Genomic DNA, 26,451 nt, shown 5'->3' with positions numbered 1-26,451 from the left:
GGCTGGACATACTATAAAGCTTACAGGAGTAATAAATGCATTGTAAAAACAGAATGCAAAATTGCCTTTTAAATTTCTGTCTGAGGATATATGTCCCCTTTAAAATTGCCCTCTCAATCTTTTGTAGTAATAAAGAAGAAGTTTATATGACTACAGCTCTTAGGAATCTCTAGTTTTTAACCAATCTGGTTAAGTATCTATTAATTTATGAGGCTTTAATTTTAACAAATTAATATAAATTTTTACTTAAAGGAGGAGGGGAAAGGTATACATTTAGGTACCCCATGTGATTTTAATCATTTACCCGATATCCCAGGGGCAGTGCTTCTGATCACTAAAAACTACTCTGCTCTGGGGCAAACATTTTCTTCTGCTTCTTCATTCTTTAAAGGCCCTGGTCCAGCGCATTGATAGTAGATTGAAAATGCAGGCTGGCTTTTTGCTTAAAGTTCAGCTTTCCACTCTACTGCGCATAGGGCCTGGCAGTGCAAGAAGATTGTGTGCTGCTCCTACAGAAGTATCCCAGGTAGGTGCAGTCAGGCCCGGATTTAACTAACAGGTGCTTCTAGGCCCTTGTCGTCGGCTCATTGCAATCGCCCCCTCCCCTTTGCACACATGCCAAAATTTCCCTCATACACTATGGAGAGTTGGGGATAAGGGAGATTTTTTTTAAAAAAAAATCAAACCTCCAGCATGTCCCTAGTGATTAGGACCCAGTTTAGATGTCGCTGGGTGGCATGGCTGCCATAGGCCCAGGCCTTTGTGGCCTTTCCACATATCCAGCCCTCTCAATGTTTTGTAGTAATAAAGAAGAAGTTTATATGACTACAGCTCTTAGGAATCTCTAGTTTTTAACCAATCTGGTTAAGTATCGATTAATTTATGAGGCTTTAATTTTAACAAATTAATATAAATTTTTACTTAAAGGAGGAGGGGAAAGGTATACATTTAGGTACCCCATGTGATTTTAATCATTTACCCGATATCCCAGGGGCAGTGCTTCTGATCACTAAAAACTACTCTGCTCTGGGGCAAACATTTTCTTCTGCTTCTTCATTCTTTAAAGGCCCTGGTCCAGCGCATTGATAGTAGATTGAAAATGCAGGCTGGCTTTTTGCTTAAAGTTCAGCTTTCCACTCTACTGCGCATAGGGCCTGGCAGTGCAAGAAGATTGTGTGCTGCTCCTACAGAGGTATCCCAGGTAGGTGCAGTCAGGCCCGGATTTAACTAACAGGTGCTTCTAGGCCCTTGTCATCGGCTCATTGCAATCGCCCCCTCCCCTTTGCACACATGCCAAAATTTCCCTCATACACTATGGAGAGTTGGGGATAAGGGAGATTTTTTTTAAAAAAAATCAAACCTCCAGCATGTCCCTAGTGATTAGGACCCAGTTTAGATGTCGCTGGGTGGCATGGCTGCCATAGGCCCAGGCCTTTGTGGCCTTTCCACATATCCAGGCCTGGGTACAGTTTTCTGTGACCAATGAGCACAAAGCCAAGGAAAATGATTAGTTCTTTCACTTTTCCTTCTGATTTAAGTTATTGATAGATTTATACAAGTGAATTCTGAGCTGTAAAAGAGATATACTTTGCAGAGGGGGTTGTCTGTTTTTATAATGTTCCTGGCATAGTCATGGTATTTCTATAACTGAAAATAAGGCAAGTAGAAGTCAGCTTCTCAGTTTTGAAGAGTTCAAGAAAGATTTTGTTGTGGACCCAAATAAATATTTAGCCTACCACTACTACACCTACAAAGGTCAGGTGATTCAAATACTCACATTCAGCTGCCAACATACCTTTTTTTTTTTTTGGTTCAAATAGGTTTATTGAACATTTCAAACATGACAGAGTACTCAACAGTGCATTTACATTACAAAGCCAATGCGCAGATTGGCATAATCCTTAAAGATTACAGTTCACCTTTATTACCAAACATTTCTCAGCAGTGTACTTTATTGTTTATGCATATAACATTTCATCATCACACATGCCTATCTATAAAATCTTATTTTATTATTGAGTTAGTAGTCCCTACCTTACTTGGAGCGCTTTACCGGGAGTCACCCCTATTTGGGTCCTCCATGTCAGCATTATTAGCCATCCACCCAGACCATACCCTTGTGAAGTGCTGGAGTGTGCCTCTTCTCCTATATATATGCAGTTCTAACTTACATGCATCCTGCATTGCCCCCACCCATGCCTCAATACTTGGAGGGGTTTCTGATTTCCAATTTGCAGTTATAAGCCTTCTGGCATGGAATAGTGCTTTAGTTAACAGCTGTTTCTTTTCTGTCAGCATGCTCTGATCTGTGGTCACGCCTAGAATGCATAGTACCGGGTCAGCATGTATCAATGTGTCTATGGCTTTGCTCGTATGACCCACGACTTCTTCCCAAAACTGTTGCATTGCTGAGAATTGCCAGAGAGTGTGTATGAGGGATCCTACCTCCGTCTTACATCTGTTGCACAAAGGGGATTGGTCTGGGAACATTCTGTGCAATTTGTCTTTAGTGTAGTAGGCCCTGTGTATTAAATAAAGCTGGAGGAGTTCATGCCTACAGTCCTTTGAGACCAACCTGGGGGTTTTGAGTGCTAATTTCCATTGGGTGTCTGTCAAGTCCCCAACATCTCTTTCCCATAGGAGCCTGCTTTTTAAACTAGTGGAGTTCGCCTGTGTAGTAGTGATGAGCTTATACAAGGTTGAGATCTTACATTTCGATGGGCCTTGTTTAATTAACCTTACCACTGGGTCCTCTGCGATGTTTACAGGGGAGAGCCTGTGCGCCTTCCCTAGATGTCCCTTTACTCTGTGCCAACATACCTTTAATTGTTTCTTCTACAACTTCAACCACTCAATCTATTTGCTGCTTTTGCTGCACCTGTTACAGAAATAAAGACAGAAAAACAAGTGTAAATATTAAAGCCATTCCTATTAGTGATTTAAAAAAATGTAACAGGGATTCATTGTAGCTAGTCACATAGTTAATGTGGGTTTTAAAACACAGTTCATTAACTGTAGAACATAAAAGTGGAAGAAGTTTGTAACTAGCGATGGGCAAATCTGACCTGTTTCACCGAAATGCATTGAAGTCTATGGGTGAACAAGACTAAGGAGTCACTTTAATAACAAATTGGCTTTATTAAAACATACATACTAATACTAGTACAGCAGTGGGTGTGCAAACTAGTCTTGATCAGCACTCAGAAGCGAGTGAGAGAGTGTGTAGTCTAAGCCGGAGAGAAGTGACGGGTTCTCGTGAGAGCAGTGATCGCGAGGAGACGCGCTGCCGGGTGAGCTCCGCCATCACCACAACGTGGTTTATCGGATTGAAAGCCTATGGGTGAATTTTTTTTTTTAACGAGCAACAAATTATTTTTTTTTGACTAACAAAATTTTTTATTTACCCATTAGAGTCTTTGGGTGTCATTTTCGCAGTAAAAAATTTCGCTCATCACTATTTATAACTAGTACTTTCATTATTATTATTACGTTTTATAGAGGTACTGTTAGTTTAACAGTTACATTGTTACAATGATTAGCACTTTACAAGCAGAAATTAGAGAACTGTTTATATATAAATACATTTCCGTGTATACAGTTTGAATGCTTTGGAAATTACATGCCTACTTATATAATGAACTTTAAATTAGGTTACTGAAAGAAAAACAATTGCATAATATACTGACCAGTTGAAATTTGCTTAATTTTTTATCAGAAATCAGTTTGTTTGTTTATTTACTGTCTTTATTTGTACTACTTTCAATCCTTTCAATTTCCAACTCTGACCACAAGAAATCCCAATTCCATAACCATTGATAAATATACTTTATCTTGTTGTACAAGGGTAAAAGTAAAGGCAGATTCGGGGAGATTAGTCACCCTTTCAACAAATCTCCTCTTCTTCGCGGCGACAACCTGCACGAACTGCCTTCCCCTACCTTCGTACCGGCTATAATGAAAAATCGCCAGGGGGATGGCACTCGCGCCTATTCGTTTTCTGAAGTCGCCCGAAGTTTCATCGTCCCGAAGAAGAGGCGTTTTGTCACCGGGGCGACTAATCTTAAGAGTGCTCCCACAACACCTTTTGTAATTTTGGATTTTTGAAGCGTTATTCTGTAACAAGGAAGGCTAAACTGATTGCAACATCCTCACACCGATAACTTAAAGGTGGTATTTTGCTTATGGGATGTCTGCTAGCCTATAAAAGCTGCAGTGGTGGTCGATCACTCTGTAAGACTTTTGGTCAGGGGACACTTTTCCCAAAAATGCATCCAAGCAGGGATGTGCCAGCATAAGCTAAACATGACGTGTAAATAGTTAGGACCACCAGATGGGGTTAACCATGACATGGTATGATTGTTTAGCAATTTCATTTAACTTGTAACTAATACTCCCTGTTTTTTTAAAATGCATGCACTCGTGCAGATACATTACTAATAAAAGAGTGGCCCAAAGAATGTGCACTAACCATTCTGCTCTTTCGGTATGTTTGTAGGAAATGTGGCCAGATCAGCCACACGTCCATTATACTTTTGGACATAACCTTCACTCAGCAGTTGATTTTAAACAAATTAAACGGGTGTAGAAAAATTTCAATATTTATTGTTTTTGTATTGATATATGTGCCGAGTGTCATCCAATATTTCACTGCAGAGAATTCACAATTTTAAAAGCTGAAGGTTATTATTGGAAAATGACTATTTCTTTAGTCATTTTCCCAGTTCAGTTAACGCAAGCAGCACTCTCCTTCATTTGAAACCGCTCCGTTAGTAAAATGCAGTTCATTTATCCGAGGGTCCTACAAGAATACAGGAAGCATTTTCAGATATCTATACTGCCAGTTATATTGCTGCTTGTTTTTCCATCTTTTGTCTAAAAAGCATGAAAAAAAAACCCAAAACATTATTTCAAATGTTACTTTTTATGACAAACTAAAATTTTCCATCAGAAAGCCTGTAGTATTTGAAGTGTTATCACCCCTCTGGCGAGTTCTGCTGTAAGAAGACCAATGGGCTTTTTAAGCCACAGACAATTAGTTCAACTGCACTTCTTGAGATAAGTGGATGCCCTGCATGATCCCACTATTCCCTACAGCTTTTAAGCAGGACATGGGCACCAGAAAGCAGCAGCCATAAAGAGCTCACAAGTTGAAAGCATTTTTTCCCCTTCGTTCAAATAATCAGAACTACATTTGTTCCATTTGCTGTGTACGGCTTGGCTTGGTAGTTGAAAACCTCAATTTTAATTAAATTGCTTACTTCTCGAGAGTGCATTTGTGTCTGTGTCCATTCTAATTTTCACTTTACTCTACAGTTTCAAAGTTTAAGATACAAGCTGGGAGCAAATGTATTATTACCTATTACAACCATGGAAACAGATGGTTTAAGGATTTGTAAGCACCTTAATGGAAAATGATGTATGATTGGAGCTGCACACAATTTAGCTTGATGTGCTATTTTTACCAGGGACATGGCTTATTCATATTCATCTTCACACTGTATAATGCTCAATGCTTAGATTTTCTTCTAGATACCTTAGATGCTTTATGGAATGGACTGACTTCTAAAAGATAATTACATTTGGGTTTACCTACTTTCCTAAATATAGATAAGAACAATATCAGAATCAGTTATACAAGTACAGGTATGGTATTCATTATCCAGAAACCAGCTATCCAGAAAGCTCTGAATAATGAAAAGGCAATCTCCCATAGACTCCATTTTATCCAAATAATCCATATTTTTAAAAATGATTTGCTTTTTCTCTGTAATAATAATACAGTACCTTGTACTTGGTCCAAACTAAGTTATAATTAATCCTTATTGGGGGAAACCCCAGCCTATTGGGTTTATATAAAGTTTTCATAATTTTCTAGTAGACTTTAGGTATGACGATCCAAATTACAGAAAAATCCATTATCCGGAAAATCCCAGGTCCCCAGCATTCTGGATAACAGGTCCCGTATCTGTACAGGCATGTGATCTATTATCTAGAATGCTTGTGACCTGGGGTTTTCGGAAAAAGGAATTGCAATTTGGAACTCCATATCTCAAGTCTATGCTGCAACACAAAATAATCCCAATAGGATTATTTTCCCACACATGCAGTACTGTTTTATTATTATAGTTAAGCAAAATCCCTTCATTAAAGGCAGCAGACTAAAACAGATTTAAACAGATAATGTTTAGTGTGTTATAGAATGGCCAATTCAAAGCAACTTTTCAATTGGTTCTCATTATTTTTTATAGTTTTTTAATTATTTGCTCTTTTCTTTTGACAAGCTCAAGACATTTTGGGGGCTTGAAAAATAATCTGCTGTGGGGACCAGTAGCATCTAGTTACGCAACTGACGTAAAGACTCCATACTAATGGGGCTACGTAATAAACAGTACACAGTCTGCTTCATTTTTCACCACCTATAGCACTGTCTCATCAGGAAGCATTTACTTGTCATTTACTGGCCAATATCTGCAAACATTTTATTGGTAATTACACCAGTGCAAAGTTTTTTTTTTTTTATGACATACGGAGGAAAGCAAATTAAAACATCAAAAATGTAACATACATAGTAAGTTGGGTTGAAAAAAGAAACACGTCCACAAAGTTCGACCTTTTAAATTTGTTTTTTTAACCTGCCTAACAGCCAATTGATCCAGAGGAAGGCAAAAAAAAAAAACCCATTTGAAGCCTCTCCAATTTGCCTCAGAGGGGGAAAAAATTCCTTCCTGACTCCAAAATGTAAATCGGACTAGTCCCTAGATCAACTTGTTATAGCTTCCATAAGCCTGTATTCTTAAAGATATCTAATGTATCAGCCCTGACTGATTCAGGGAGAGAATTCCAGATCTTCACAACTCTCCCTGTAAAAAAAACCCTTCCAAATATTTAGGCGGAATCTCTTTTTGTGTAAGGTCACCTGCTTAGTGAAAATGGATGCAGTTAAAAGGAAACTAGCGTCTAAAATTAAATACTGTATATAAAGCTACAGCAGGTGAATAGACACAGGGGCAGACTTACTATACAGCACTAAAGACGCTCAGTAATAACTTGGCTAACAACATTTTAAGAAACTTTATGCCACAAAGAAACTGACATGAAGTCAGATAATTCCCCTAGCAACTTTCTGATGAACAAGAAGGGGACTTATAATCGGTTAACAAGACTTTCAGACAGAAACAATAGGTTCTGATGGAACACAACCTTCTCATTCAATCAAACTGTATCATTATCCTTTCTTCATATAGCAACTACATATTACAAGCAGCAGCTCCAAAGCAGCTGTATATATTTGACTGCAGCAACACGCTGGAATGACATTTTTCACCTTGCTTCACAGAATTATATGGTTGCCATTTAGTGTCAGTTAGTATTCGAACGTCAGGGTTTAGCAAATAAAAATGTAGATGCCTAGTTCAGAATATAGAATTTGTATGATTATTCAAATACCTGGCAAATTTACAAAGCGGTATCAACCAGGATTATCTGAGAATGGAGAGTGGGTCTTGGCACTAGTCCTCTAAGCATACATCATTTTATTTCTTTTTACTCACTTACTGATTACTTTAACTGAGAATAAATGAAAGAACTATACCTTCTCCCCCTGCATAATACAAGATCATGCACCACTGACAATGTGTGAAAGATTAAAGTTTAAATGTGTTTGCCAAATTTAATTCAGGTCATTATTTCTGATGTACACAGCCCCAGCTGAGAAATCCAATTTTGTTTTTATCCTACCCATGTCAACTGCAGTTTCCCCAACTGACCTTGGAAGCAGATTTACTGTGCTGTTTCACAGGCTGATTTTCTGGACAGAGCATTTAAAGTGAAAAATGTCCTTTAATGTTCCAGTAATATATACAACTGCCGAAGGAAACAGAATTACTGAACAAAAACAGAATGTACAGAACCAAGCTGAAGAGAGCATGCCGTTTAGTGGAATACATCACAAACATTCATTATTTCACTATTTACATTAAGAACGTAATTTTATCCTATATTTATACTAACACATCTGCTTATGTTTGTGTGGCTGAATTGATCAAGACGCAAGACAAAAGTTTGCCAGGATTGCCAAGAAGCTCTTTTGAAAGGCACAGTTTGTGCACACAACACTAGGAGGAAGTAGAAAGGGAAAAAATGTAAGCATTGGCAAACAGAAGAATTAGGAAATCAACATGTAGACAAAAAGTGCTCTCTTCCTGCTAATCAATTCCTGTTTAAAAAAAACTCACATGAATTTGAAATTCAACCCCTGATAAATGTGCCTTTTTTTTCCCCCAAAAAAAACCAATTGAATCCAAATAGGAAGTCCCCCATAAGTTAAAACAGCAAGGCAGGTTTGGCAGGTTTCGGATGGCGAATGGTCGAAGTTGAATTTTTAAAGAGACAGTACATAATAAATTTCGATATTCGAATTTCTTTCTAATTCAAATTGAATTTGGACTATAAAAAATAGCTCGAAATTCGGATTTTTTTGAATTCGAATATTCACCTCGACCTTTGCTCAATCTGCCCCTTAGTGTCCACAATTGAAAGTTTTGTAGGCACACTTTACACTATAGCAACAGCTTTGGGGTAAGTACCAGTTAAAAAAAAAAAAAATTCTCCAGGAACACATCTAAATTGATCAGGTTAGACAGGCCATGCTTGTGCCACAGATGCCGAGTTGGACTGATATATGAGCTTTGATTGGACCATTGTGAAACGATCACCGCTTAGTTCATCCATTCCATTATTACTTTGATCTTGTTCTTGGAATCATTATGCTTTATTTGTCCCATTGCTAGAAGATGAATATTCCAGGGTCTGAAAACTTTTGCAAAGCATTGCTTATATACTGTATAAACACACATGCAGTAATGATCTAATAAATAGGTTTAACATTAAAAGAATTGTTCAGGGTAAAAATAAAAACTGCGTAAATAGATAGTATGTGCAAAATAAAAAATGTTTCTGATATAGTTAATTAGCCAAAAACGTAATGTATAAACTGTATGTCTATCATAGTAGAACAGAACACTACTTCCTGCTTTGCAGCTCTCTTGCTTTCCACTGATTGGTTACTAGTTAGTCACCAATGAACTGATGGTGGGCCACATGGGTCATAACTTTTTGCTTTTGAATCTGAGCTGCATGCTAAGGATCAATTGCAAACTCACTGAACAGTTATGTCCCATGTGGCCCCCTTATAGTCGCTGACTAACTCAGAGATAGAGAGCTGAACTAACTATATTAGAAACATTTTTTATTTTGCACATTTTGTCTATTTACCCAGTTTTTATTTGTACACTTACTTGTTCCTTTCAAACAAAAACAATATTGATAAAGTGAAGAAAAGAAAGCAAAGTGTAATCATATCACTGATAATGACATTAATGGCAAATTACTGTGGAATTTTTTTCTGTATGAAGGGAGACCAATAAAAGGTGCCCTTTAAAGCAAGACATAGTCTTTATTTATTGCCCAGTCAGTCACGTTTCAGCAACTGCAATGTTGTTTACTCAAGCTTTCCCATTTTACTAAAGGTTACAGAAAGGTTCCTGTATTAGGAACCTTACATTTAAGTCTGCCCATATGCCATTAGAGCATTCCCATCATATTTGCTAGCCCTTTTCATCAACATTTGCCCCCACAAGTCACTACTTAAAGGAGACACAAACCCTTTATAAGAAAACCCATATCCCCTTACCCTAGATAGCCCCTCCGTCTGTCCGTCCCCAAGCCTAGCTCTTTACTTACCCCTTGGTGCTGATTCTGTACAGCGGAGTACGCGACAGCTTTCCTCTTCACTTCGGTAATCTTTGGAATGAGACCAGCGAAGTGGCACATGCTCAGTTGGAGCAATTTTTTGTTCCACGACAACTGTGCATGTGCCGAAACTCATGAAAATTGCAGAAGCACTGATCACATTCTGAAGAGAAGAAGATGGCTGCCATGAACTCCTCTGGACAGAATCAGCATGGAGGGGTAAGTAAAGAGTTAGGGGCATTTGCCCGGGGGGCAGCTAGGCTGGGGGGGAGGAGGGAGGGGGTCTATGTAGGGTAGGGTTTTTTTTTAATTTAGGGTTTGTTTCTCCTTATAAATATAGCAATAGATCTCAATTAAATGTCCAATTCCTACTAAATAAGTGTTCCTACTAAATGAGAGCACTGAAATAAATCATCTAAGAGAAACAATGTACAGTAGATTATAATAACACGTACAATGACAAATAACTTCATGCTTATGATAGTTACTAAATGGATGTTTACATTCCCCGGGGTGCCCTATCACTGAAATCTTTTTCATGTACCTCTACAAAGGAAAGCAATATGACAGCTGACAGACATCTATAAATGTGTACTTGTAAAAACATGAATAAAAAAAGGTTTCAGGAACTTATCAGAAGTAAATATGGCTGGGATTATGCAGATATATGATATTGTTAAGCATACATGAGGTCCTTTTTACTTCTGGATTATCAAGGGCACTGCAGAGTACCCGGGAGCCATACAATGAACTACAGAAAAGAAAGTACAGTAGATGAACTTGGTTAGACACAATGACGGCTGCAAATGTTTGAATGTAACAAGCTGCATGTTCATATTCCCTCTGCTTGCAATATAGTGGTTTGTAGCACTCGAAATCTTCCAAAAATCAAATATTTTTTACAGATTACTATTGGATTACTTGATTATTTGAGAATAGTTCAATGCTTCCTGCAGTTTACCCACAATGGATTAAGTCCCTTCTTAATTCAAGAATATTTCTAGCTGCTGGCCATGATACTGGTTCCATTTTTGAAGTCAAAAGAAGACAGTCATGATTAGGTATGTCATACTTGTTACAAGTGGAAAACCCTGATTTCTAAGCCAAAAGCCATCATTGCTGATCTTGTGAAAATGTAAAAAGTTGACGTTTCATGTCTATGTGTCGTGCTTGTGTGAGATTCCTCAGAATACTCAGGTTTCTAAAACATTACAAAGACTAAAGTGAACAAAGAACAATCTTTGCAAAGTCCTGGATATCATGTTGGGGCAATATAAAGATGAATTTTGAAAAAAAATCATTAACACTTGACTTGACCACTTGACCAGTTACTCATTAGATCCTTCAATGCAGCTGCTAGCTCTTATCCACATATAGATGTCTTGCAATTATCTGAGTATATAATTCTTCCATTTACTAAGAAAATGTATTTTTGAAAAAGTTTACTTCATCATTTTACCCATACAATGAAGTAAACTCCTAGCTGTTTATATGCTGGTTTCTAAATGTCATGGAATTCTGACTTGCCAGATGTATTGTTTAAGGCTGCCTTCTTTAATGATATGTAACTTAACTTTGAAGATGGAACTGGAATATCTTATGTACTTGTTCAAACCCTAAGAGAGTTCTTTAGCATCCATGATACTAGATAGCACAATACTACTGTGGTGCATTGATTACCTAATGACAATACAGCAATACGTACCGGTAGCTACTGTTTAACACACAGTAGAATTTTTTTTTTAAAAAAAAAAGTTATGCTCATATTTTTAATATGTTATAGAATTTCTAGTCAAATTTTTTTTTGAACAAAAACAATTTCCAGGGCTTAAAATAATAGAAGTTATTGGCACTATCAATGTATCAATCAAAATGTTTACTCAAATGCTGCTATTTGATCCAAAACAAATTTACATTAAAATACTGCTGGAAATGCACTAGTTACTGCTGTTCTTCTAGCAATCGCTAAATGTCACACCCAGCCCTGAATAGGTGCCAGGAAATCCAGGCTAAAATGCATCCATTTAAAAAAAAGTTACCTATCCATCTTCCATTAGTAAATTAACTATTTTAACAATAACACTTTTCCATCATTTTAAAGGAACAGTTCAGTGTGAAAATAAAACCTGTGTAAATAGATAGGCTGTGCAAAATAAAAAATGTTTCTAATATAGTTAGTTAGGCAAAAATGTTATGTATAAAGGCTGGAGTGTTCTGGCTATTATGTTATAGCATTTTTTATTTTGCACAGCCTATCTATTTAACCAGTTTTTATTTTTACACTGAACAATTCCTTTAATGGATTTTGTTAAGATGTTACTTGGTTGGGTAAATGTGAAAGTTTGCTGCTAATTAGTAATTTTTTAACTCTGATTTAGTCTCTTACACGATCATGAAATCCTGCAACCTTCAAAATGCAAACAGTTGCTACATCAGACCTTTCCTTTCACATGAGACCCAAATTCTTATCCATGTCCTATCCATCCCTATGTCACCCTAACCCTTTAGTTTGTAGACTCTTGCGAATAGGGCCCTATAATCCTATAATACTCTGTAAACCCTTGTTTGTTATTTACTGTTTGTTCCCTGTTCATTATCTAATGTAAAGCACTTGTTGGCGCTATAAATGATGATGATGTCCTAATCATATTCACTATACACTACTGTAACATATTGTTCTGTGGCATACCCACAAAAAGTCAGCCTGCATCCCACCCTAACCTGCCCTCCCCAACCCGAAATGAACCTGATCTGGTAGTCATTACTTAAAGGAAAACTATACCCCCAAAATGAACACTTAAGCAACAGATAATTCATATCATATTAAGTGGCATATTAAAGAATCTTACCAAACTGGAATATATATTTAAGTAAATATTGCCCTTTTACATCTCTTGCCTTGAGCCACCATTTCGTGATGGTCTGTGTTCTGCCGCAGATTTCACCTGACCAGAAATACTTCAACTTTAACAGGAAGAAGTGTGGAAGCAAAAGACACAACTCTGTCTGTTAATTGGCTCATGTGACCTAACATACAGCACAGTGGATCCTACGATCCCAGGGGGCGGCCCTTATTTTTTAAAATGGCAATTTTCTATTTATGATTACCCAATGGCACATACTACTAGAAAAGTATATAATTATGAAAATGGTTTATTTACATGAAGCAGGATTTTACATATGAGCTGTTTTATGCAATATATTTTTATAGAGACCTACATTGTTTGGGGGGTATAGTTTTCCTTTAAATACTCACTCCTGCCTATCCCTGACATCAAAGATGGGGTATAGAGGAACAGGTATGGGACCTGGTGTTTTCCTGGGTTAATAGATCTTTCTGTAAGTTGGATCTTCATACCTTAAGTCTACTAGAGAATCATGTAAATATTAAGTAAACCTAATAGGCTGGTTTTGCTTTTAATAAAGATTAATTATATCTTAGTTTGGATCAAGTGCAAGGTACTGTTTTATTATTTATATTACAGAGAAAAAGAAAATAATTTTTAAAAATGTAAATTATTTGGATAAAATGGAATCCATGGAAGCCTTTCTGTAATTTGTAGCTTTCTGGATAACGGGTTTCCAGATAAAGGATCCCATAAGCATCTGGCAGAGCAAAGGAGAAGGAAATGGAGAACACTGATGTCACTGGTAGGGTAGCAAAGTCAACAGTGTTTGGCACACACACGTAAGACCCACTAAAATATTGACCTGACCCATAGCTTTTGGGCAACACTACTATTCAAATCTCCACCGGCTAGATTAGAACAAATCAGCAATTTCACACCACCACCATACAACAATGTGATACCACCACCAGATCTTTATCAAAAAGTAAACCCCCAGAAATAACCTTTATTCTCGACCCTCAACAACTCAAACCAACCTTTCTTACACCCCTTACTCTACTACAAGCAAATTACTGTTTCACATATTACTACATGCTGTACTTACTGACGATATCTAGGTGACCCCCTACTTCCCCTTTAGATAGTTAGAGACAATAAGGTTCTGCTCACAAACCTTAACAGTAAATGACAGTAACAAATGTGTATATATTTCACTTAGATGTCAATGCCACAGTCTGAATGAGTAAAATACTGTGTCTTGTGTCTGTATTCCCTTGCTCTATAATAATACTAACATAAAATAACTTCAATTCAACACCCATGGTCTAGAGATAATATAGATAGCAAACAAAAGTAAAAACAAGTGAAATTGTTACTGTAAGAACAAAATATCCAAAAGAGTTTGTGTAGATAACACAATTCAAGCTGTGAGTTTATCAGTGCATCGGAGTTCAGTTCAGCAAAGAAACATCAGGCAACCTTCTTCTCATTTATAAATGATATACAATATAACGAAAAAGGTTCAGAACCATGCAGCATAAATATGCTTAGCCGAAAATGATTCAATGCACATGTTCTTACCCCTATCATACTCAGCCCCTTCATGTAGACAGTACAACTTTTTTATTTGCTTCTTGTGCTTTCCTGAAATATGGTGATAAAAAAAAAATCAGTAATTACAAAAACACCACAATTTCTTTGCATTTTAAGGCTCCTTGTTTTAACTATTTTATCTTGAGAAAGCTATTGCAATGCCCTAACAGGATTTAAGCACATCTGTATTACATTTATGAGCTAAATTGGGATACATTTTCTGTTGTTCTAATTGGTTTTAACGCCACTGTTACACTGACATAGAAATGTGGCAGAGAGCAGTGATGGTCATGAATCCAAGGAATTCAGAAATAAAAATAAAACTTTTTTACACCTGAAGCTTTGAATAGGGATTATGACCCATACCTTCATAATACCTCCTTTGATATGATGCAATTGTGTTCAGTATTTATCATGCATTTGTTGTAGGGATGATGACCCCTAATTTAAAGTTAACAGATAATCTGGTGTTAAATTACCCATACACTCCTATGGTATGAGCAATGGTTTTATATACGTAAATGATGACGTGGCCGGACCATGTATATATTATCGTTTGATACTTAGGGGCCGATTCATCAAGGGTCGAATATCGAGGGTTAATTAACCCTCGATATTCGACTAGGAATTGAAATCCTTCGACTTCGAATATCGAAGTCGAAGGATTTAGCGCAAATTCTGCGATCGTACGATCGAAGGATTATTCCTTCGATCGAACGATTAAATCCTTCGAATCGAACGATTCGAAGGATTTAAATCCAACGATCGAAGGAATATCCTTCGATCAAAAAATCTTAGGCAAGCCTATGGGGACCTTCCCCATAGGCTAACATTGACTTCGGTAGCTTTTATCTGCCGAACTAGGGGGTCAAAGTTTTTTTTAAAGAGACAGTACTTTGACTATCGAATGGTCGAATAGTCGAACGATTTTTACTTCGAATCCTTCGATTCGAAGTCGAAGGTCGTAGTCGAAGGTCGAAGTAGCCCATTCGATGGTCGAAGTAGCCAAAAAAACCTTCGAAATTCGAAGTTTTTTTACTTCGAATTTAGTGAATCGGCCCCTTAATGTGAAGTCCCTTCCTGTGTGCCTTGTTAAAAGTGTATGATCATGTAAGTGTCTGTATATCATTTTCTCTTTGGCTTGATAAAGGGCACGTTGCTTTCCCGAAACGTAGCCTGTAATTTTAAGCTTTTCACTTAGAGAATATCGGCAATCCTCTTTAGGCTGTGCACCACTGCTTGCTTATTTTTCCTGAGAGTGCTGTTACAAGTGTGTTGTTTTATATATAACAACATATATATATATATATATATATATATATATATATATATATATATATATATATATATATATATATATATATATATATATATAGTGTGACATGCCACTGGCCTGCACATTCACTTTTACTGGGGAATTAGCGTTTGGTAAGCAGATAGCGTAGGATTTGGAGCTTACAGATAGGGACACCAAGGCTTCAGACAAAACACAGGTTTATTAAGCACTGGGCATTCCCAACAAAATGCAACAAAACCCCAGTTCAGCAACTTCCATGTAGAACATGCATGGTACAGTTCAACAACTTCAAAACAAAAACCTTCAGGGTTCTCTCCCCTCTGGTCGCTCACCATCAAGGGAAAGTTTGGATCAACTACATGCTACTGTTTCATTATTACAGAGAAATATAAAACAAATATGGATTATTTGATTAAATTTGAGTCTATGAGAGACAAGCTTCCCATAATTTGCAGCTTTCTGGATAAGGGGTTCCAGATAAGGGATCCCATGCCTGTGGAGGCATATATCTACACAAACAAGCTTTATATATTGAAAACATCTTATTTACATTTGCTTGGAAAAATAAAAAAACGACAGTCTCTAAAGGAACAAAAAGACTATATTTAACATGCACTAGTAATTTTCTCTTCAGTCTGGAAACACGGTGACCCCTGGCTGGTGACCCTTGTAGATATCTAAAAGGTTATGAGGTGTCTGTTGCCAGCTAGGTAGCAAAATATATAGCTATTAAGAGAGATGGCACCTTAGTTCTGTTACAACCTTGCCACCTAGTGGGGACCTGCAAATGGATGTGCTTAAACGAAAGGAAAATGATTCCCTCCCATTTGCAATCCATGTTGCTTGGGTTCATTTTAGGCCAGTGTTAACATTTATTATGCATTAAAGTACTGCATAAAATCAACCATTATGTCCAATGTTATTAAAAGAAACAAAAAAAAACACATGGATTGTGGCCAGGGTTTAGTGAACTTGAAATACTTTCCAGATTATCACAGGCCATGTCTGGGATCTCTGCTTCCATCCCTTCTGAGGGGAGGGGGAGGTCAGTCATGTTTACCAGGCAGTACTGAGAAGCAAAGCCTGAACTCTCTACCCACATACATGAACATTTCCTATCACTATTAAACATTTTTATATATATATATATATATATATATATATATATATATACATACACACAAACATACACTATAACTGATCCAGCCAGTTCACAACTAGCATCAGACTCCTACCAGAGTTCAAGCTACAGACCAACAGACCCTAATGAGCCACAACCTAGGACAGGTCTCACTGACTCTATACATAGCATTGCATGCATATACTGCTGCCCCACACATTATAGCAGGACTGCCATAAGAGACTAACTTGACCCTGAGGGCTCCTGTGCAAACTAGGGATGCACTGAATCCAGGATTCGGGTCTGGATTTGGCCAGGAATCGCCCTTTTTCAGCAGGATTCGGCCGAATTCTTGTGTCTGGCCAAACAATCTTTTTTGCAAAAAAAAAAAAAACACTTTTCCAATCCTTTCCCTAATTTGCATATGCAAATTAGTGTTCAGATTGGTATTCGGACGAATCTTTCATGAAGTATTCGTCCAAATCCCAAATAGTGGATTTGGTGCATCCCTAATGCAATTTGGGGCTGTGAGGCTACTTCAAATAACATAAATACTATTTGCATGAAAAAGTGGGAAAGTTATCTTTATGTAAAAATGTAATATTTTCAATTAAAAGGATATACCGCTAAATACTAATTTTAGAATGATAGAAAATATAACCTCTATACGCCACCTTCGATTCTGCACAGTAGGCAGGTAAAGTCAAACATTAAAGGGCACCTACTGCATGAAAAATTTTTCCCCCACCAGGAATGAGGCAAACAGAGCCTGCACACTATAAGTGAGCAAGGATTGATGTTTTTTTGCAGAAAAGTCCCATAGCCAGGAGCAGGGGCACGCGCATAAAAAGCAAGTGTCCCATCAAATACAGCCTGCGCCTTCAGTAAGGGAAAGCATTTCAAGTGATTGGAACCATTTACTGTGTACAGACATTACCAGACATGCCTTGACTATGTAAGAACTAAGCCCAGAAACCGAAAACACAGTAACAACTGAATTGTGTACATTGTACACGGGAAGGGTGGATATAGAGGGATTGTATATTTATCAAAGAGTGAAGTTAATAGTGAAGTTAATAGTGAAGTTCCGCCACTAGAGTGAAATTCCGCCACTCTCCATTCATTTCTATGGGATTTTTATAGGCGTATTTATCAAAGGGTGAACTTTCACCCATTGATAAATACGCCTTTCAAAATCCCATAGAAATTAGTTGAGAGCTGCGGAATTTCACTCTAGCGGCGGAACTTCACTCTTTGATAAATTTACCCCAGAGTGTTGGTTGGTGTTATAATGTGTGCATTTTACAAAAATATATTTTACAAAAAATATACTTTATTTAAGTGTATAACAGGAAAGCCATCAGCTCAACATGAGCAAATACCTAGCATAGAACACAATATAACTAGTTATGATCAGATGAAAACCTTGCCTCAGGCAGCAGTGATTGGCTGGTTACCAAGTACAGGAAAAAAAGTGAAATTTAAATTAAAGTTTTAAACCTGAAATTTGGCTCTGCTAGGGCACTTAGCGCAATAGCGATCTCTGTATTAGCAATGTAGCCCCCCTTTGACCCGCACAGATGCTAATGTGGAAGAGGGGGTAGCAACCCCAGAAACGGAGATAGTTATGATGGTGTGTAATGTAAGTTTAAAATACTTGTGGTGCTTTTAGGAAATTTTTGATTTGCAGATTCACAGCCACTTTTTGAGTTATTTAGCATTTATTCTGCAGCTCTGCAGTTTGCAATTTCAGAAATCTGGTTGCTAGGGTCCAAATTACTCTAGCAACTATGCATTGATTTGAATAAGAGGCTGGAATATGAATAGGGCATGGCCTGGATAGAAAGATGAGTAATAAGTAACAATAGCAATAAATGTGTAACCTTACAGAGCATTTGTTCTTAGATGGGGTCAATGACCCCCATTTAAAAAGCTGGAAAGATCTGGAAGAAGGAGGAAAATAATTCAAAAACTATAAAAAATAAATAATGAAAACCAATTGAAAACCAATTCTATAACATATTGAAAAGTTAACATGAAGGCGACCCACCCTTTTAATTGCCATCCTCGGCTGACCTGTTAAAGGGGAAATGTCTGAACACTTGTATAATTAAAATACAGGTATGGGACTTGTTATACAGAATACTTGGGACCTGGGGTAATGTAGATATTCATACCTTAAAGGGGGTGTTCACCTTCGAGTTAACTTTTAGTATGATGTAGAGAGTGATATTCTGAGACAATTTGCAATTGGTTTTAATTTTTTATTATTTGTGGCTTTGAGTTGTTTAGTTTTTTATTCAGTAGCTCTCCAGTTTGACATTCCAGCAATAGGGTTGCTAAGGTTCAAATTACCCTTACAACCATGCATTGAATTGAAAAAGAGACTGGAATATGAATAGGAGAGGGCCTGGATAGAAATATGAGTAATGAAAAAAATAATTTGTAGCTTTTCAAAGCATTTGTTTTGTAGATGGGGTCAGTGACCCCCATTTGAAAGCTGAAAAGAATCAGAAGAAGACAAATAATTCAGAAACTATAGAAAATAAATAATGAAGACCAATTGAAAAATTGCTTAGAATTGGCCATTCTACAACATAAATGTGGACCACTCCTTTAAGTCTATTTAAAGACAATTTAAACATTAATAAAACCCAAAAGGATTGTTATGCCTCCAGTAAGTATGAATTGTATCTTAGCTGGGATCAAGTGCAACTACTGTTACTGTTATTACAGAGAAAAATTCAATCATTTTTAAAAATGTGAGTTAAATCATTTTTAAAAATGTGAGTTATTTGTTTATAACAGAGTCTATGGGAGACGGCCTTTCCTGTAATTCAGAGCTTTCTGGATAACGGGTTTCCGGATAACTGATCCCATACCTGTAAAAAGGTCCACCGTTTGTGAGGTATTGGTGTTTTTTTTGGTGTCCTTACCCAGTATGTTTACAATGCTTGTGAATGCAAGCTTATTATAAATATAGGATAATAAAGCAACACATTTTACTGTGCTGTCTGTGGAATGCATGTAATGAGCTTTGGCACATGATGCATGGTGCACTGAGGGGTGATAATAAGGCCTTGCTATTTATTTTATATGTGATAGATTACCTCAGCACAAGTGTAAGAATGTATTTTGAGACAGGTAGAAATGAAAATAACCAGCTTATTCGAGAGGTGACTACATACAAAGAGGAACTAGTGCTGCTTCAAGAGCTGCATTCAATTAATGTTAATAATTTTAAAGTTGCTCTAAAGGCAAATTCTTCATCCTCAGTAAGTGCCTATCATTCACTTATACCCTCTATAGCTGCTTCTCCTTACGTACACAATTTAAAGTGTATACCTCAGCCTGAAAAAGCCTTGTTTAGTACATCGACTTCACTTCTAAAAGCAAAAAGACCCAATAGACATTTTCTGCCTGCAAGCTGCCTTTAATGCATTTGTATTTAGTCAATAGGGCATATTGGCAAACTGTACATCATACTGCAATCTAACTAAATGAGTGCAAATATCTGTTTGATTACTTTTCATAGATTTTAATCCACTTCATATCTGGGGAAGGCAATGCATCTCAGGCACTTTTGCCCCTGGAGAGTGAAAAGTTTGCCCTATAAATGTGTTTAGTGCTACCCCCACTCAAAAGTTCAGATCAATGTAATCCAGTTTGTACAAGTCACTTGTAACCTGCCATTTTAGCTTGATTAAATGTCTCTGCTTTAACTTGTGGGTTATATCACACTGTGGCTCCTTTACTATTCTTCCCCTTAAAGACGATTGTTTTTCTTCCATAATTAAAGAAAAGTATTAGCTATTTTTTAATAAACATTAATTTAAAATTGTAATAATTGAAAAATAAATGGTTTTAAAGGAGAATTCAACCTGTGGGCAAAAACAACCGTACCCCCCACCCCATGTAGACACCCCTCCCTCCTCCCCCCAGGCTTACTACCCTCCCCCCCGGGGGAAATGCCCCCATACTCAATACTTACCCCTTGTCACAGATTCTTCCAGCGAAGTTCCACGCATCCATCTTACTTGTCCTCTGTAAGCTGACAGAGATCGGTATTTCTGCGCATTTGCAGTTGGAGCAGTTTGCCAGTTCGCGACAACTGCGCATGCGCGGAATTAGACGGAAATTGCCAATCTCCCAGTCAGTTTACAGAGGAGGGGGAAGATGGACGCTTGGAACTTCACTGGAAGAATCTGCGACGAGGGGTAAGTATGGAGTATGGGGCATTTCCCCGGGGGGGGGGGTAGTTAGCCTGGGTGGGAGGGAGGGGGTCTACGTGGGGTGGGGGGTACAGGTTTTTTTGCCCACAGGTTGAATTCTCCTTTAAAGTAGGGTTAACACCTTTTCCATAGATTAACTCTGGGTACGGGGGGAACAGATGTCGGGGGGAAGGGTGTGTTAAGTTGAGGACTGGGCCCTGTTTTAAGGAGAACAAAATCCTAAAAATGAATATGGCTAGAATTGCAATATTTTATATACTGAACTTATTGAATTAGCCCAGTGGTCCCCAACCAGTGGTTGGTGAGCAACATATTGCTCGCCGACCACTCGGATGTTGCTCTCAGTGGCCTCAAAGCATTGAATTCCAGGCTAAAGGTGGCCATAGACGTAACAGTTCAGAACTTTCAAAGAAAGATTGTTAGTTTCAATACACACGTGTAGAGCTGAATCATCAGATATACAGGTAGAAACAACAGAATTCTACCTGTATCCTTACGATTCAGCACTAACAATAGTCGATGTTTGGGTGCCTTCAAAGGCACCCGATCAAAATTTTCTGTCCAGCCCAATGGATCAAACCTTCTGCCGATATCGGTCGGCTCTTTTCCCACCACACACACACCGAATATTGTATGAAAAATTTTTTGTACGATATTATCTGTGTGTCTATGGCCACCTTAAGAGGCAAGTTTTAATTGCATACAAACTAGGTGTATTGTCAAGTAGAGCCTCCTGTATGCTGCCAGCCCACAAAAGGTCTACCAAATCGACAATCACAGCCCTTATTTGGCATTTCTTCATGATTGTGTTGCTCCCCGACTTTTATGTTACATTTGAATCTGGCTCATAGGTGAAAAAAAAAAAGGGTGAGGGCCCATGAATTAGCCTAAGGTTTCAGCATCACTATAGTAGTAATGGTCCTTAAAGTTGTCACAGAAGTGCGTCGTCTTGAACTTTGTTAGGAGTGTCTGTGACACGTACATGCTCAGTGTGCTTTGAGCAGCTATGGGGTCCTTGCAAATCATTAAAGAGAAAATTATATTTGCCTGTCATAAACTGATGCTACAGGGCTGATTATTACATTCTGATGCCAATTGTGCTGGTTTCTGAGCCGCCATGTACCAAAAATCTGATTTACTAATCAGCCTTATATTGTAAAAATGCAAAAAATGGGGGTTGTAGGAGCAATCCAAGGATAAGTAAAAATATATAAATACAATGGTGCTACTGATCTGCCCAAATTAACTACAAGCAAACAAAAAATAAAGGAGTATTCATAAGTTGGTACCTCCCTGCATGGTAGCATTTTTGGGATAAGTGTCTCCTGACCTAGGCAATGGTTTCAGTCAGAAGGCTTAGTCCTCCCATGCCATTAGCTTAAGAAGAGCCTTTGAATACTATGACTGGAGGTAAATAGTTAGGGACCCAAAAGAATCTGCACTCTCAGGTCTTAAATTAAATAAAAAATGTTTATTTGAACTGAAGACTATCGTTTCGGACTACCCCAAGGCCTTTCTCAAAGTACCCAATTAACAATGAACATGCCTTATATACACAATCTGGCGGAAAACAACAGCAGTTATGACGTACTGGTATTCGTCAGACTAAGGCGACTACCATTAAAGTACATTACCATAAATCCATTTCAATTCCCCCTCCGTTTATATAAAAAAACCTTTTTGGGTATACAATTCTATTAAAACTAACAGCAAACTCAAGTTAAAACAAGATTTAAAACAAGATACATACCAACTCTGTTCACTTCTTGTAACCATAACGTAACAACTTCTTCTGTGATTAACAACTATGTTCCCAGTGTCACTGATGTAACATTCTTTGAGGATGCATTAGAGCACTGAAATAAACGCTTCCTATTCCGTTATTAGATTGGCCATTAAATCACCTGATTATTTCCATTTACTACTGAAACATTACCATAATTGCCCTCCTTTAGCTCCCCAAACTACTTAGTATTGTGCTACAGGCTCCATCAGCTTTGCAGCCCCGTCCACACTCCTGCCCCCCTCCTCAGGTGTTACTCTCTCAATGTGCCCCTCTAGGATCCATGGTACAATCAAGTCCTACTAGTATGTGATTCCCATATTGTGACACTACTACTATTGAATCCCTATAAGTACCCCCACAAATCATTCATAATGAAATAAATACCCTCCAAGTGCCTCCCATATTTTAATAGAATTGTATAACCATAAAGGTTTTTTTATATAAACTGAGGGGGAATTGAAACGGATTTATGGTAATGTACTTTAATAGTCGTCTTAGTCTGACGAATACCATATGTCATAGCTGCTGTTGTTTCCTGACAGATTATATAAGGCATGTTCATTGTTAATTGGGTACTTTGAGAAAGGCCTTGGGGTAGGCCGAAACATTAGTCTTCAGTTCAAATAAATATTTTTTATTTAATTTAAGACCTGAGAGTGCAGATTCCTTTGGGATTGTTGTAGTAAAAGTTGTTTCTGCACCCAGGCACATGAACACATGAACGTTTTCGTGAGTGCCGACACTATGCCGGAGTGGAGATTATATATATATATATATATATATATATATATATATATATATATATATATATATATATATATATATATATATATATATATATAGTATATTGGGCATCGGCCCTAAGATCAGTAAGCGACAGCAGCACAGAACATGTGCAGTGAATCAGCAGAAATTAAGATGGGAGCTACTGGGGCATCTTTAGACACACAGACCTTTACTGCTAAGCGGCTGTGGCTGGTGGTATAACACTGCTCTGAATGAATGGTAGAGGCGTGCACAATTTTCTGTTTGCAGTGAATAGCGGGTCAAAGGAAGACTGACAAAGTGATGTAGGTAGTGAAGCCTTGCAATATGTGGTGAATTTCATCCAAATTTTTACACCAAGTAATAAATCTGCCCCTTTATGTTGTAACTAGGATTTTCTCTGGTTCCCTCAGTGGGCCTCTCTAACCCTAGTTAGAGCAAATGCAATCATGCATATTTACTTTTAGCCCTGTTCAATTTTGTTCAACATTTTGGCAGTTTAATATGTTGTGCAGGTATGGGACCTGTTATCCAGAATGCTCGGGACCTGAGGTTTTCCGGATAACGGATCTTTCCGTAATTTGGGTCTTCAGGCCTTAAGTCTACTAGAAATTCATTTAAACGTTAAATAAACCCAATAGACTGGTTTAGCTTCCAACAAGGATTAATTATATCTTAGTTGGGATCAAGTACAAGCTACTGTTTTATTATTACAGAGAAAAAGGAAATCATTTTTTAAAATTTGGATTATTTGGATAAAATGGAGTCTATGGGAGACAGCCATTCCTTAATTCGGAGCTTTCTGGATATTGGGTTTCCGGATAAGGGATCCTGTACAATATATTCATGTCTAAGGGAAACAAATATTCACACACCTTGTGTCAATTTTATTAGGAGCTTAATGTTGTCTTATAGCTACTATTAGTGATTTCATCAATTACAATCTGCCCTTCAAAGTCATTTGTTTACATGACTCAAACTTGTGCAAAATAACAAATAAGGTACCCTTTGCTGTAAAATATGAGGCTATTAGGAGGCACCCTAGGGTTCCGTGGCCTGTATAAGAGCTCTTACACACAGGCAATTTTTTTGTGCATTTGATGCACGGCTGGGAGGCAGTTTTGAATGCACCAGGTAATTGATTCAATTAAATTCTGCTTGTATTTACTCATGAGTGTCCAAACGTGCAAGCTATTGCACTCGTGTTTCATTGTGGACTTTCTTTAATGCAACATACTGTACTGCATTTTCTTTTGCTTGATGTTTGTGTTTTATTTATTTTTTTTGTTACACACTTGGCATGCATTTGTAAATGCGTTAAAGATGCCCGCGTGCAAGAGCACTAAAGGCACTTGGACTTTGGCCCTGTGCCACTACATGGTCATTACTCATTGTGGACTTTAAATTTTACAATGTTATTCCCTGTATAAACCTTATTTTTGGACACAAAACTTGGATATGTCCTTACAAGATGAAAACCACTTAAGTCTTTTACCTCAATCTAAATGTGCAGAGCCTTAAACGAAGCCTTTATAAAGGCATACAACACTACTTAAAAGTAATCTCTTTCTGTTTTATTTTTACTCTGCCCAAATTGGTGCTGGTGTCTAAAAGTCAGGTTCCCGAAAAGCTGGGAGGTGAATAGGATGCAAGCTAGACTTCTATTTCTTGATTTCCCTTTTACCAATTAAGCACGTGCCTTTCAAATGCCTAATATGTAAAACCAGGCTGTCATTTGGGAATCATATTAATGCTACAAGCCTGTAATTAAATCAGTGTATTAATTCACAAAGCAGACAAGATGGGCTCTTCTCCTCCCCCCACGTCCAGTTCAAATGCCAGACTTCCCTTGGACTACTGTACAGCCGTGCCATAACCATTCACTTGAGTAATTCTTTAAAGCAAGCATTATCATGTAATATCCCATTGGCAACTGCGACCTTAGAAGAAATACCAGCAAATTGCTCATTATTCAGTGCGATCACGGCTTAATTCACACATATAATGATAAAATATTTGATCTAATTTCTTTCGCCAGCACTGTAAAGCAATACAACAGACTCTGCGTAGATGATCTCTCACTAACACGGCTACAAGCACGTTTCCCCTTAACTTAAAATCTCCATCTGTTTACTTTTGATCTATTGCCTTTTTTTTTTTTTAAGTTTCTGTGGAAAGCAAAAAACAAAATGCGGCCTAATTGCATTTTTATTCAGATGCATGTCGTGTAAATTAATTTTTAGATGGCAGTGATTTTATGGAAAATGAGTCCTGATGCAATTAAAATGATGGTTCAAGGTAAAGTTCATTAATTGAAGAATCTGAAGGATGTGTAAGGAAAAATGTATTTATTCATGCCACTTAGAGATTCCATGAGGTATTATTCTCACTGGCACTCGTGTTTGTGAAGGATAAAAAGCTTTTCTAATACTCTTTTGGAGCTACCTTGAAATTCTAAAGAACAAATTATTTTGCTTCCTTTTGTAGATCAAGAGGAAAAAAAGACTCATTAAATAATTTTAATAAGAAGAATGTTTGCTGCTGTGGTTTGTGTTTTCTGTCAGTTGAAAGGGGAAATAAAAAAGAAAAGAAACAAAAACATAATGAAATGTGTTTTTCTTAAGGGTTTGCCAAACTATTTTAATGGCGTAATTACATATTTGCAGTAATTTAGTAGATGTTTGAAAAAGATGATAATTAGCATATTGTTATTGACTTAATTTGGTAATGCACTTTGTTGAACAACTAAACAATATATTTATATTAAATAACACATTGTGGCATTGTGGATCTATACAGAGGACATTTGTTAGCTTGTTTTGCTTTCACTTGTATAGATTACCCAATTAAATTTGAGTCTATGTGCCCTGACTACAATTTCAAGCACAGCTGGGAAGCCACAGTATGAACATCTTCACACAGGACCAGAAACATCAGGGACCATAATGTGTTTTTGAAAAATTCTGCATTATAAATCTAGACTTATTTATTCTATTAATTTAAGTCACAAACATCTATTCCTAAAAGGGAATGGGGCGAGAGCTTATGGTTAGAACATA

At 37.4% G+C, this 26,451-nt stretch overlaps 1 pseudogene; it reads right to left on the bottom strand.

Moving 5' to 3' along the window:
• LOC108718534 overlaps positions 1 to 26,451 on the bottom strand; it is a 544,081-nt pseudogene that overhangs the window by 416,369 nt on the left and 101,261 nt on the right.

This window comes from Xenopus laevis, chromosome 6L, assembly GCF_017654675.1.
Source record: "Xenopus laevis strain J_2021 chromosome 6L, Xenopus_laevis_v10.1, whole genome shotgun sequence".
NCBI classification, from domain to species: Eukaryota; Metazoa; Chordata; class Amphibia; order Anura; family Pipidae; genus Xenopus; species Xenopus laevis.
Note: the sequence above shows the minus strand (reverse complement) of the source record. Positions and strands in the feature narration are given on the sequence as shown.